The sequence below is a fragment of the Macrotis lagotis genome, chromosome 2 (assembly GCF_037893015.1).
Source record: "Macrotis lagotis isolate mMagLag1 chromosome 2, bilby.v1.9.chrom.fasta, whole genome shotgun sequence".
Lineage (NCBI taxonomy): Eukaryota > Metazoa > Chordata > Mammalia > Peramelemorphia > Peramelidae > Macrotis > Macrotis lagotis.
The window spans coordinates 316,529,110-316,545,196 of NC_133659.1; positions in this window are offsets into that span (position 1 = coordinate 316,529,110).

The window sequence follows — 16,087 nt, forward strand, 5'->3', positions numbered from 1 at the left end:
TCAAGAAAGGCTTCACATAGAACATAATCCTAGGCTTAGCAAAGAACCTAACTATTACTGTACTCAAGCTGGGGGTCCTCAAAAGCCAAGGTGGGGAAGTGGAATATGGTACAGAGAAGCACAAGATCCCTAGAGATGGGAACCCCTATTGTGAGTGGGGATCTTATTCTGTAGACATGCCAGCAGAACACATTCCTGAACCATATTGCATTATGAGAATGAATTTTGGTCAATCAGTCAAAAGTATCTATTAGGTACCTGCTAGGTACTGAACACTGCACTGGTTCCTGAGGATACTAGCATAAAATAGTTCATTTTCTTGTGGAGTTCTCACTGTCTTAGGAGGAATAACAGCTTCCCTAAATGTCAAGTCATTCCATTTCCCCAAACACACAATTTTGTAGGCTTTTACCTATCCATGTAAGGAGTTGGTCACTTTGTTGTTAGGAACAACAATAATAGAAAGGGACAATAAAAATCCCAAAGAGCAGCAAAATGAATAGAGTGTTGACCCCGGAGCCAGAGAGGCCTGAGTCCAAATCCAGTCTTAGACACTTGTGACTCTAGGTAAGTCCCTTCACTTCTGTTTGCCTCAGTTTCTTCATCTTTAAAATGGGGGGCAACAATAACACCTACTTCCCTTGTAAGGACCAAATAAGATAATATTTACAAAACGCTTACTACAGTTCCTGGTGTGTAAGAGGCACTAAAATGTGAGTTATCATTATTAGCTATTATTATCATCTCTCTTTAAATCTATAAAATTAAGTGGTCCGTTCCATTTCCTGGGTATCGCATCACCATGAATCCTACACTCCTGGCGCCATCCTCATCTCCCCACACTATAAACTTGAATTCTACTTTTGGATACATCATCTCTAATTGGGGATTTTTTGTCTTGTCTCATCCAAAACCAGGCCTGCAAGCCATCTTCTTGCCATAATGCATCACAAGTGTGTGCCCCACATGTTTTTAGGGATTATCTTCCCCATTCGAATTTAAGTACCTTGAGAGGAGGGGCTGTCTTGTTGACCTCCATTTGTAATCCTAGGCTTAGCCAAGAACCTTCACACAGTAACTATTTAATAAATGTTCATAATTTGCAGGCTGACATTTGACCCCTATGGGCACTTAAACATACACAGCATTTTTAAATGGGAGGTGTAATTGGGAAGCTCACTGCTCCTTAGTTACATTACCTTATGACTTCAGTTATATTACCTTAGAACTGCCATGCATTTCTTCCTTATGTCCCTTGGTGAAATGTCTTGAAATGAGTTTCTCTTTGGGTTGGTGTGGAACTGGCAGCTCTTCAAATTCACCTTGTTTCCTTGGGTGACGACCTAACAATTTGTCAGTTCCCACAAGGAGGTGGTGGTTTTCCCTTTAATTGTTGCTAGGGAAATATATTCCTAAGTGTAAATATTCTTTAAGACCAGAGTTTTGGTGAGGTTTTTTGCTTCCTCTAAAAGCAAGAAATCCATTAAAATGAATCAATTGTTAAGTTTAAAAAATTCTAATTTAGCCAGTCAAGGCACAGAATATGGGATCAGCGTTCCTCAGATCTAGATCTGGAAGGAATCTCCAAGGTCATCCAATTCAGCCCCCTCCCTTTATAAAAGAGAAAACTGAGATGTGGATATACAGCTGTAAAAGACTTCAGAGACAATCCAAAATGACTCATTTTTTTAGATAAAGAAACTGAGGCTTAAGGAAATAATGATAGATAGATAGATAGATAGATAGATAGATAGATAGATAGATAGGTGATAGCTACATATACATATCATATATGTGGGTATATACACATATATGTGGACACAAACACACATATAGATATATAGTTAAATATATATATATTTATATAAATATATAGTTAAATAAATAAATCATAAATTTAAGGCTTGAAGAAATTTTTTAGATCATCTAGTTAAATGCTTTTATTTTAAAAGTCAGGAAGCCTGAGTTTAAATCTAAGCTTGGATACTTACTAACTATATGACCCTGAGAAAGTCGCTTAACTGCTCTCAGTCCCAGTTCCCTCATCTATAAACAAAGGATAACAGCATCAACTTGGTGAGACAATATCCGTAGAATGCTTTGCAAATCCTAAAAGTGTCGTGTTAAAATGCTAGCTATTATTATTTTACTGAAACCCAGGGAATTAAGTGAAGATCTCTGTGTGGAAAAAACAAGAGAGGAAGACAATGGAATTATTTCATTGTTGTTCAGTTGTTTCAGTCATATATTATTGTTCATGACCTCAACTGGGGTTTTCTTGGCAGAAATACCAGTGGTTTGCCATTTCTTTCTCCAGCTCATTTTACAGATGAGGAAACTGAAGCAAACAGGGTTAAGCTCCCAGGATCACACAGATAGTGTTTGAGGCTGGATTTCAATGCCCAACATTCTATCTCTTGTATCACATAAATGATCAATGGAATTCTCCTGCTTTACCAAAAAATGTTAAGAAAGGCAAAGATTTTATTTCAGGAATAGTTTTTAGTTCTTTTATGACCCTAGAAATGTCCTAATAAAACCAGTTTCCTTTGCTCTATAAATCAGTGAGGATTTATTGAGTAGCTACTATGTTCCAGGCATTGTATAAGGTGTAAGTAATACATGAAGAAGAGGAAGGAAGGAAGGAAGGAAGGAAGGAAGGAAGGAAGGAAGAAAGGAAGGAAGGAAGGAAGGAAGGAAGGAAGGAAGGAAGGAAGGAAAGAAGAAAGAAAGAAAGAAAGAAAGAAGAAGAAGAAGAAGAAGAAGAAGAAGAAGAAGAAGAAGAAGAAGAAGAAGAAGAAGAAGAAGAAGAAGAAGAAGAAGAAGAAGAAGAAGAAACCAAACCTGCCCTCAATTTGTTTATATTCTATTGGGGGAGAGAACACATATACAAAATAGGTACAAAGTCATGGGTGGGGGGCATTAGTACTGAAGGGATCAGGGACAACATTTTCTATAAAAAGTGGCAATTTTTGTGATTTCTTAAGTGCCCCTTCTCTCTATTCTATAGTGTTTGAAATGCAAAGGAGGGCCTTTGAACGAAAAATAAAAGTTTCTTTTCATAATGTCAATAAAAATGATTTTTGAGAATGGAAAAAAAAATAAAAATTTTGGTCCTACTGGCAAATTCAAGACAGCCTCATGTCCTGCTGTGCCCAGCATGAGTGATTTGGCACTTACTAGGCAAGATCCACATTATGTGTGCACATCCGCATCTTGGACCAAGCAGGAATTGTTCAGCACTCCAGGCTGGACAGCGGAGGCAGCTGAGCACTCTGAGCCATCCATCCTCAGGTCTGTCTCCTTTTTTCCTAATGGTCCCAGTGAGAGGAAGGCCTCTCTGGGCAGCCACCAAGAGTTTCATTTTCCCTGGCAATATATCCTCTTAATGACATCCTTAGCCCCAAAGATAGCTCATGCCCCAGAAGGGGCAGTTCTCCTGAAGTTTATCCTCATTACTCAATTTACCCTGAATAAGACTTCTGTTCCTGAAATCTCCAATGTACAAATAGCAAAGAAGATAAGAACTTGTTGTCAGGTAGGTGGTATAGTAGATAAGAGTTCTGTACTTGGAATCAGAAGACCTGAGTTCAAATACTGTTTCAAAGGCTGGCTTGTGACCCTGGTCAAGTCATTTAACCAATCTCAGTCTCAATTATCTCATCTGTAAAATAGGTATAAAATAGGTGTCATGAGAATCAGATAAATTACATATATATATGTATATGCTGTATTATTGATTAACTGACTGATTGATTGTAAATATATATATATGCTGTATAATTGATTAACTGACTGATTAATTGTAAAGCTATGAGAAAGGACTTATTCCCTCAGGGACTGGGTTTCTAAAAATTTACAAATGATTTCCAAAGAGCTAACATTTGCAGTGAATTTTTCATATCTTTGTTTTAAGCATTGACTAGAACTAAATCAAACATTGATTCCAGGGTAGGTTGCAGAAGATTTTTATGTCCTATCTTAATTTTGGCTCAATTGTCTTAGAAAATATATTGGTATGTTCCCAGTTAAAATTGTTTTCTTAATATTTATTCTGTTTTGTTTCTGTTTACTGCTAAGTAATTGGTTCTGCTTAGAGTAAAAAAAAAATAAGTGGTACATCCTCTCAGAATGTTTTATTGCCTACATTCAAAATTGAAGAAAGTATTACATTTCCATTAGAAGTTAATAAAAATAAAGATGCAATTTTTTCCATCCAGGTTCATAGACTCCCCCTGAAATCTACCCATGGAGTCTCATGAGGTCCGTGGAATCCAGATCAAAAAGCCCTGGTTTGGTAGAACTAGTACTGGGTTTTTGTATCAGGAGATCTGTGTTCAAATCAATCAATCAGAATGTATTAAGTATCTACTGGCACTGTGTTAGGCTGACAGATATAGAGGGGGAAATGTGAAGCATTCCCTGACCTCAAGAAACTTGCATTCTATAAAGGAAAATAATTTGAATGTATGTTGTTCTTGCTGTTTGGTCATTTCAGTCCAACTCATCATGACCTTGTTTAGGGTTTCCTCAGCAGAGGCACTGAAGTGGTTTGCCATTTCCTTCTCCAGCTCATTTTACAGATGAGAAAACTGAGGCAAATAAGGTTGAGTGACTTACTCAAGGTCACATAGCTAGTAAGTATCTGAGCCTGGATTTGAATTCAGGGATGATGAGTCTTCCTGACTCTACTACTATACCTACTAACTGTCATATATACATACATACATACATGTAGATATACACATAAATATGGTATTTTGGTGGGGCTTCAAGAACTAACAGATGAGAGAAAGGCTTCATGGAGGAAGAGACATACTGAGTATAAAAGGAAACTCAGGGTTCTAAGAGATGGAAATGGAGAGGGAATAAGTTGTAGGCATGAGGGTCAGCTTATGCCAAGGCACAGATATAGAAGATGCTGAGTCATATGAGGACCAGTGAGGCAGTCAACCCAAGCACCTTATACCTGTGTGACTTTGGGTAATTCATCTGGCATTCTCTAAGGCTTGTTTATTCACCATGAAGAGGTGACATTTTGAAGATCCCATCCATCTATAAATCCTGTCTTTATGATCAATGACTATCATGTTGGGGTTTATAAAATTAGCATAGTTCATCTTTCTGAATCATGCAAACCCTTGTTACCAAAGAACCCATTCAGAATTAGCACAGAAAAAGAAAGCAAAGAGTATTTTCAGTTTAAAACAGAGAAAAAGAAAAGGTTATTGAAATAGCAGATTATTGATGATTGTATTATCTTATAAAAAGTTATTTTTAAGACATTGAAGCTATGTCAACATGATGCCAAACAGCTGAATTTAAAAACAACCCATCAGTCAAATATCCACATACTTTGTCTACCCAATTCTAGACATTTGGATCCAGAAAGATGATTGAATGTTTACATTTTCATACAAATAGATAGCATTATAAAACCTTAATCTGCTACATCTAATTTTCATCAAACCAACTTTCCAGCAACTGAATCTATCAGTTATCTATCTTTAGCTTTCCATCATTTGAAATTCCAGTGATAAGACTAACTGACCTAATGAACCAAGTGTGGCATTTTTTCCATTTTTCATAACCCCCCCCCCAAGAATAGAGTATTAACAGTCTCTTCACCATTCCCTTGTATGGACATTTTTCCATCTCCAGCCCTGATCTTCTCACCCTTCCTCTAGTTTCATGCTTTGTGAACATGTTGACAGGCCTTCTCTACTGGTTCATCCTTCTGGCATATAAACCAAACAGATCAAAGCTTAAGCTTGTTATCTCCCTCTGACTCTATCACCCCTTCCCAATTTGCCTACATTTGTCAGTGAAGGCTGCAGATTCCTAGTCAATTCTTCAGCCTCAGCCTCATTGTTTTGTGAGTCCTTTGTCATCTCCTCCATCCCTTTATTGGACACAGGCAATTGAGTGCTAAAGACAGTGTTATGTATGGCATTCCTACAATAGTTTTCTTTCTTATATACACAGAAAGAGAATTTCAAAACCATTGTTTTTCTTAACAAAACTATCATTACTTTTAATAGGGACTGTGAATTGGAGAGGAAAGTCCCTTTACTATTTCAGGACAGCTCCTTCTCTACAAATTCAAGTTATAGAAACACATAGAAGTTGGATGATCTTCCCAGGGTGGTCCAATCACCAGCTGTCAGAGACAGGATTCTTCAAGTCTTCTGTCCACAACACCATGCTGCCTCTCATTATTTTCCATTAAAATAACAAACTAGCTATTGTAGCTTATGGGACACCTTTAGCCAACATAGTAGAATATGCACATCTTTGGTATATCAGGAAGCACTGGGGTCTAAAGAACCAAATTCAAATCCTACATTTCCATTTACTAGGTATGAAAAATTGGGTCAGTCATTTATTGCCTCCAGGTCTTAGTTTTTCCTGATACGCAAAGTTATAGTCTACTCAAAGGGCAACATGGGAGCACACTGTGGGCATAAATGAGCTACAACATTTTAGCAGCAAAAAAATTGAATAAGAAAAGTTCCATATATATAATATACGAGTTTAATAAATATATGTGTATATTATTCACAGTTTCTGGATTCTCATATAGTCTGAATTCTCTATCCATTAGTCATTGGGGGGGGGGGGGTTGCAAGGAAAATGGGGTTAAGTGGCTTGCCCAAGGCCACACAGCTAGGTGATCATTAAGTGTCTGAGACCAGATTTGAACCCAGGTACTCCTGACTCCAGGGCCAGTGCTTTATCCACTGCGCCACCTAGCTGCCCTCCATTAGTCATTTTAAACTAAAAGACAATAGATTGTATATGAGGGGCAAGGGTTGAGAGAATGAGGAGTTAATATACACATATTTATTAAGCATATATATATGCATGCTATAAATAAATTACATTAAAATATTCCTTAATTGGGGTGGCTAGGTGGCACAGTGGATAGAGTGCCAACCCTGGAGTCAGGAGTACCTGAGTTCAAATCTGACTTCAGACACTTAATGATCACCTAGCTGTGTGGCCTTGGGCAAGCCACTTAGCTTCATTTGCCTCACAAAAACCTAAAAAAAATTCCTTAATTTTTAAAAGTACCTTAAAAGATGTCATTAGAGAGATGAATGGATTTGGACCCATCATATAACAAGAAGGGATAAACAAGGGAGCCCTCTTATACCAGTGATGTCAAGAAATCTAGAACAAGGTGCCCAGCACATTGTGAAAGATTTCTGAAAAGATTTCAGCAAGAGTCTCAGAGGTGAGAATGTATAGTTGGGTTTGAAGCTACTAGGTATATCCAACCAGAAGAGATCCCAAATCCAGTGAAGAGTCAAAGTTTAAGGAACATAAAACATTCTCCTCATAACAGCCTTGTTATCTGATCATGATCATTCCCATTTGACAGATGAGAAAGCTGAGTCTCAAACTAGAGAACAACTTTTCTAGGGTGAAATGGCAAGGATTTGAATCACAGTTTCTAGAATTCCATCCATATCATGCTGCCTCTGAAAATGCAGGTACAGATTATTGATGTAAAACTTTAAAATGACAAAACTATAATTCCTTCCTATTGATCATGGGATCATAGATTTGGAGTCCATTGGCACCTTAGCAGTGATTTAGTAGCTCATTTCACAGCTGATTTTGTTAAAACTCAGAGAGGTTAAGTAATTTGTCCATGGTCACAAAGTAAGTATTCAGGGTGGGATTAAAGCTCAGGTCTTCTGATTCTAGATTGTTGATGTTACCCTTTTAGTCAGGGGCATGAACTGTCTTTAGGGAATTGGATCTGATGAAAATCTCATAGAGAGCACTGGACAAAAGCCAGCATTAGTGAAAAGAAATTACTCATTTTGAAAAAAAAAAGAGGAATTATAGAAAGGGTATGGGACTAAGGGTGCCATGAATAAGAATGATATAAAGACATTTAAATGAGAATAGTAGCAAAGAAAGATTTTAAAAAAGGCCAAAGGTTTGATTAAGAAAGATGAATAAGGAATAAACCAGCTGACTCCAAAGGAAGAGGTTAAGAACATTTTACTGCCTAATTACATCCATAAAAGATATGATGAGAGTCTTACCATGTACATCATGATCAAACGATCACATTAGCAACTAGCTGAGCAGATCCACAGCTCTCTAATGCCGCTGATCCTAAATGGTCAGATGTAGAGAGTTTGAGCAAACTCTCTTTTTGTACAGGACCAATACTGCCTTTCAATTCCATGAGTTCATGATTGATAAGATAATAAGATCCTACAGTGAGAACTGGAAAGTCCTCAGAGACCATGTCATGCCAGGGGAATCCAGTGTTTTAGCTCTTCTGGGTAGATTGTGGAACAAAACCCCCCAAGAGCCACACACAGAATTCAACATCCACTCATGAATACAAGACAACCCACATCATCAACTGAACACAACAGGGATACTGGGAGGACCAGGTCACAGGCTGGACACATCTGATCTAATATTTCTCCCTGTCTTGATTTATAGATGAAGAAAAGAAAGTCCACAGAGCTTAAAGAGACTCGCCCAAGATATAGTCTGTAACTAAATCCAGGACTTTTTTCCCAAACCAGAACACTGGGAGGGGGGGGTTATTCATCTTTTCTCAAGGTATTGGTCAATTTCTAGAAACAGCATTTCAAGGTTCAAAAACAGCATCCAAAAATCTTCTTTCTTTCTTTCAGAAAGGTTTCAAATGCAGTAAGACAAGGCACCTTGTTAGGGTACACATGATTTGTACTTTATGTTGTACATGGTTTGTATTTGAGGTAAGGCACACTTCTTTGTTAGATATGTCTGCTAGATGGTAAAGTGCTGGACCTGGAGTCAGAAGACCTAAGTTCAAATCTGCCTTATGACATTTACCAGCTGAGTGATCTTGGGCAAGACACTTGACCTTGGTTTCCTCATCTATAAGATAGGGATAATAATGGAACCTACCTCACAAGGTTATTATATAAGGACCACATAAGAGAACATATATGAAATGCTTTGTAAGCCTTTAACAGTTATCATCATCATCACTATTATTATTATCATTATTATTATTATCACTAGGTATGACTACCCAGCATATATATAGATAGATAGAGATATTATATTTCCACAAGCTATAAACCTATTTTGTGCCTTTACTGTGTAAGATGGCAGGGAATGGAGTAGGAAGTAGATAGCCAACCTCAAGGTCAGGCAGCCACAAGTTCAAGTCATGACTCTGGCACATCCAGTCTTCATAAGAGTGGGTAAGTCATTTTTCACCACACAATGTTCCAGCCAACTCTCAAAGAGTTGTCAATCTGCTTTGGTGAAGGGGGTGTCCTAACCGGGACACTGACACCCTGATGTCAAACACAACAAGAAACAGGGCCACTAAATGACAACAGATTTAATTGGAAAATCACAGATTAACACTATGTTCTACTGTATTTTAATTTACTTTGTCACATACTTCCCATTTACAGTTCAATCTGGTTCCTAGAGTAGGTTGACACTTTTGCCTTCCACCATGGAAATCACAGGTCTGGATCAAAGACATAATTTGCAATGTAAAAACAAAAACTGTGTATGACCAATTTTTATTAACTTCATGGGTTTTTTTATTTTATATTATTATTTTATATTGCGGGCAATTAGTTAATGAAGCGTAGAGAACGCTAGACACAGAGTCAGGAAGACCTGAGTTCAAATTCAACTTTAGACACTTATTAGCTGTGTGACCCTGGTCAAGTCATTACTCTTTTTGCCTCAATTTCTTCATGTGTGAAATGAGTAGGAGAAAGAAATGACAAACCACTCCAATATCTTTGCCAAGAAAAACAAAAATAAGGTAAAAAAATTCAGATATGGCTTAAACAAAACAAAAAATTAATTTTTAAAATTTTGTATATTTATATTTATATCCTGGCTGTGTATTCTACAATATGCACCTTTTTATAAATATTATTATAACTTACCAGGGCTATGTATCTAGTTTTTACATGTATCCCAACCTGCTATATACAATTCATATAGATGACACAAGCTAGATATCTCCATGAATACAATACAATGGAGCTCAGATAATGACCCATGATATATGTCTCTTTATACATGCTTAGAATGATTGTTTAGAGCACTCTCAGTTTATTTGCATGTAATTTGCAGAGGCTACTAAGTTCCTCCTGAAGGCAAGGTTATAAGGAACAGGCCTACCCTGAGTCTCTAAGTAATGAGTATTCTTTTCAAGTGCCCTGATAATTAAAAGTCTTCAAAGTACTTGGGAGTGTTTCTAATGTCTTATTTCATATACATATCTTTATAATTAGGAATACTTACTTCTTCAGGTACTAAGAGATCTGCCTTTTGATGCCTATACCCACCAGGGATTTTTAAAACTTCCTCTCTAATTTTTATTTAGAAAGTTGAAGTAATCTATATGATTAAGCAGGTCATATAGGAGCAAACCACTACCTGATGTGAGTTTAAGTAAATTTCCATAAAGATGCCCTGCTATGGGGTGGCACAGTGGATAGAGCACTGGCCCCGGAGTCAGGAAGACCTGAGTTCAAACCTGGACTCAGACACTTAATAATTACCTAGCTGTGTGACCTTGGGCAAGCCACTTAACCCCATTGCCTTGCTAAAACCTAAATTTTATATGTATGTATATATATATATATATATATATATATATATATATATATATATATATCCTGCCCTAAGAGTAATTCCCTTTGTCTTGGGGGGGGGGGGGGGGAAGCCATGAGTTTACCATAAGCAAGATGGAGAAGGTTCCAGTCAAAGCCCTCATATAAAGGAACATGACTATATTCAATGGCAGAATATTCTATTTGCAGTCAGACCTTGAGAAAGAATATAACAACATCCATTTCAAAGGAATATAAGTCACTAAAACTATCATTCTCTGTAAGTGATAAAGAATCTTCATCCACGGTTTTGGAAAAAAACCAGATCTGTCAGATCAGACATTTACAAGGAAAGGCTAAAGGAGGAACACTAAGATGCATCTACTGAGAGTTCTTCAAGATGGAGCCCAAGGACCTCAATTCAAATCTTATTTTTTTGTTATATTATTGTCAAACTTAAAAATTAGGATTGAAATAAAATGACCAAAAATATGGGTTAGACATGAAGTTTTATTCTCTAAGATTTATGGTAAACCTATAGGACCACACTGAACTAAGAGAAGGTATATATATATGATAAGGGAAATCATTAACCTCTTTGGAGGCCTGTCTATGAGGTTGTACATTATTAAGTTGCCCATCTACTTATCAAAGACTATCATCCTTTTACAATACAATTTAATGAATTGTTATCTGTTCATGGATTTGAAGTATAATGAGGGCAGGTCAAGTTTTCTGGCTTTTCTAATCATTTGTCTTCCTGAGTTTGTAATTAATATAGGGGGAGATAACATTGCATTTCTTACCACAGAAAGAAATCAGACTTTTTTTTATCAGGAACATTGTTTGAAATACTAAATTTTCTCATCACCCATAAGACCTTGGACAATTCTCTTAACCTCAGTTCTCTTGGCCTCAGTTTCCTCACCTGTAAAATAAAGGGTTGGACTAAATGATCCTTAAATCTCTCCCAGATCTAAATCTATGAGCCTATGACATATTAATGGGGCTTCAGGCAGGTCACTTAACATTTCTTGTTAAGTGGGTAGAGCACTGGGCCTGCAGTCAGGCAGATCTGGGTTCAAATCCTGAGACACTTACCAGCTATGTGACTCTGGAAAAATCACTTAACTGCTGTCTATGCAACTGTAAAATGGAAATAATAACATCCCCTGCTTCCTAGGTTGCAGAAAGTATTGACTAGGATAATATTTATCACATACAACATGCTTGATTCCTTCCTTTCTCTCTGGGCCTCAGTTTCCTCACCTGTAAAAGGAGGAGGTTGGGGTAAATGACCCCTAATTCCCTTCCAGCTCTAAATCTGTAATCTCTGACATATCTGTGTGACCTTGGGTAAATCACTTAATTTCTCTAGGATTCAGGTGTCTCTGTTCTCCAATGAAGGGAGCAGATGAGACAAACTCCAAGATCCCTTTTGTCTCTAAATTTCATGACAAAATGCACAACCGAGAATTTGTTGCTGAGGCCAGGATGTTTCTTTTCAGACAATACAAACAGCCAGTGCTGTCTGCCTGGGTTACCTCGTGATCAGCAAGAGACAGACCAATTACCAAATGTCTCCAGCCCAGCAGCGATGAAAATAGTCCATCACCTCACATCCCTGTGGCATCTAGCTTCTCCCGGGGCTCATTTCTCAGTGATGAACTTTTGCAGATTCTTCGACTCTGCTTGCTAATGACGTTATCAGGAAGATGGTGTCCCACGTAAGACCCAATATCGTACTCCTACATCACTGGAAGAAAGTCCTGGAACTATTGCCTATCCCATGAGCTTTGAAATGACTCCCATAGTCAAAAACTCTCAACTTCCCCAAGCCTTTACATTAATAGATCTGGATCAAATAGGAGCTTACTTTGTTTGTTTGGGGAAAATCACTGTGGCTCAATCCTATCAAACACAGCTAAATTGGGCAACAAACTACTATTTACTGTTCCCTGTAACTCTGGTGTGTGCCTTCTATATAATTATCCTGTGTGTTGTGCTGAATGTTGGGTTGTTTGGGTTATTTTTTTTAATCCTTGTTTATTGATTAGGCATTGAGCCGTTTAACTCTGTTCCCCATTCTTAGGAAGAAAATTAGGTCAGGAGTAGAAATAGCTTTTCATCTGGCTTTCTTGGCTTTCCCAAGACCTGGAAGAGATCAGTCTGGCAGCTGGCCTCATAGGCCTGGTGGGTCTGAAGCACGCTCAAACAACACTCTTTTCCAATTTTCTCATGGTAATGGCACCCTCCTGTCCCACAGTGGGCCCCTTTTACCATGAAATGTCATCAAAATGGAAAGAAAAGGCAGGACTCGGGTGCAGGTGTTTCTTGGCATGGCCCCTCCGGGGATGAGCTGGGGGGACTGAATGATATATGCAAGGTTGGTACTTGGAATGAGGAGCTGAGTTCTGTTAGTTCAGATTAGCTTCTTTTTGTATGAATTTTCTGCATGTATGCATGTGGGTGCTCTGCAAAACTCTGTCCAGACCCTAGGGTTCAGACCAGTGTGATGTGTTCTCTCTCAGAGGACTCATATAGATGTGTATAGGATAGACATTGATGCTACACGAAGCTGGGAGAAACCCGAAGGACAATAATCAGTCAATCACCAGGTACTTAATAAGGACCTGGGATGTTGGTGAAGGGCCTCCAGATGACTCTCAAGTCAGAGGACTTGCATTCAGCAACTGTGTGATCTTAGACAAGTCTCTTTACCTCTTCAGGACTCAGTTTCCTCATTTACAAAATGAGAAGAGTTAGACTAGATGACTAAGGTCCCTTCCAGTTTCATTTCTATTATCCTAAGACCTACTATGTGCCAGATTTTGAATATAAAAACAATCCAACACAAAAGATGAAAATAGAACAGTCCCAGATCTAAGGTTACAAATGCTAAAGGTGGAAATAATGTGTGCATGTCCCTTGCCCGCCCTACTCCCAGCTCTATTGATGTTAGTCATAGGATTTGGCCCTTTCCCCTCTTCCCCAGCTCAACTGGCTTAGTCAGAAGCAATAATCACTAGGGATGAGTTATTTATACGTTGACAAGATGTTAACATTTTTTTATCCCTTTTCAAAGAATGAAATGGGGAGATCCAGACCCCCACACACCTTTATAAAAGTAAATACATAGGGGCAGCTAGGTGGCGTAGTGGATAAAGCACTAGCCCTGGAGTCAGGAGTACCTGGGTTCAAATCTGCCCTGGAGTCAGGAGTACCTGGGTTCAAATCCAGTCTCAGACACTTAATAATTACCTAGCTGTGTGGCCTTGGGCAAGCCACTGAACCCCATTTGCCTTGCAAAAACCTAAAAAAAAAAAGTAAATACAGGGGAATTTCAGGTATTGGCAGACATTATGCTCAGCTCAGGGACTCAATACTTATCTTACTTAGAAAAGTGAAGCAAGTGAAATAGAAGAAAATGCTAGACATGGAGTCTGGAACAAGAATCATATGGTCCTTGAGACCCAGGCTATATATTATCTGATCCTTAACATTAATAAATTGTATTATTTCTCTCCTTATGTTTATGTGTCCCTAAGTCTCCAGTTGGACTGTAAGACTTGCAAGGGCAGGAAGCTGAGCTAAGTGTTCCTTATATTTCTAACCACCAGAAACTGAGCTACATATTCTTCATATTTCTAACCACCAGTACATATACTGACCAGATCATGCAACTACATCAGTGGACTAGGCAGGATTTGAGTTCAGATCGTCCTGGTCCAGATACAGCCCACAATCCATGTCTCCAAAACAACTTCATATAGACATTCAAGAAATGTTGTGGATGGTAATTAAGAAGATAACAATAAATAAACATTTATGAAACATCTGTAATATGCCAGACACTGTGATAAGCCCGGGAGAGTGCCAAGAAAGCAAAAAATAATTTATTAATCATTTACTATTTGTCATTAACTGTTTCTCCAGTCTTTCTTACCTATATTTGACCACCAAACCTGTTAGCTCTGAAGGAGAAAGTAAGGTTGGTGACTGCACAGTCCTCTCTCACTTGAATCCAGTTCACTTTCATGTCATAACAACACTTCCTAGATGTCATGATTCTCTTAGAGAATGAGAGACAAACAATAATAACTAAGAAATGGAAGGAAAACTTGAAAGAAGTCTCTGCCCTCAAGGAGCTTACATTCTGGGAGGAAGCAGGAAAGAACTGCATTTACCGATATGCTGAATAAATGCAAAATCAGTGCAAACCCATTAAGGTCCCAAGGGAGGGAGGGAATCAACAACTAAATGGATCATGAAAAGCTTCATCTATAAATTGAGTTTTGAAGGAAAGTTAGGTTCTACCAGGCAGCAGTGAAAAAGGAGTACATTCTGGGTATAGGGAAACAACCAGGGCAAAGGTGTGGAGATGGGAGATGAGGTTTTTATGTGGTGAAAAGAGAGAAGGTCAATTGGGACTAGAGCCTAGAGTAGGAGAAAGGGAGTAATTGAAAGTTAATCATTTGACTGCATATGTATAGAGGAGGCAGGGAAGAAGAAGAAAGAGAATTCAAATTTTTTCAAAAACAAATATTAAAATTTTTTGTTTACATAGAACTGAGAAAAACAATCAAAATTAAAAGTAAGAAAGGTAAAAAAATGAATGATTGATGAAGGTTGATGATGAATGAATTAAGAATATGACATCTTTCAAAGTTGAAGTGGAGATGTCCAGGAAAGTTGATAAGGTATTCTGGTCTCATCAAATAGTCTGAATCTGTACTAACCAGATCATACGACTTTATCAGCGGACAAGGCAGGATTTGAGGTCAGATCTCCCTGACTCCAGATACAGCCCACAATCCTTGTCTCCAAAACAACTTTATAATGGAAGGCAGTAGCCACTAGATTGGCCAAAAAAAAAAAGCCTTCAGCTTTGAGCTGAATCTTAAAGGAAACTCAAGATTCTAAGTGATACTGATGAAGAAAAGAATTTCAGAGCTTGGGGGCAGCCAATGCAAAGGCAGAGATAAGAGATAAGAGATAAAATATGACAGGCTCAGGAAACTTCTCAAAGTGGTAGAAATAGGGTTATTTCCAGCCTACTGATGTGTCTGCTAAATAGCTGTAAAGCAGTGGGACCCTGGAGATTAAACTAGAAAACAGAGGTCAAAGCCTAAAGAAATGTTCCCACAAATAAATGCAGGTTAATTTGAATGTGCCTTGTTGGTGTATATACTTCATGATATAGTGACACAATCAAGATGGTGATTAGCTAAAATTGTATAATTGCCCTTTGTAATAAGTGGAACACTACAAGCTGAGCATCAAATAATCACAGGGAAAGTAAGCCCTTACTCTGGTTATATAAAATCTCAGAATTGCAATCTTTCTAAATCTGATTGGCCAATCCACTTCCACTCAGGTTTCCCCTTGACAACATTGCACACGTGTGGCCACCCAACCACTACTTAAACCACACAGAGTGGCTAGGTGGCACAGTGGATAAAGCACCGGCCCTGGAG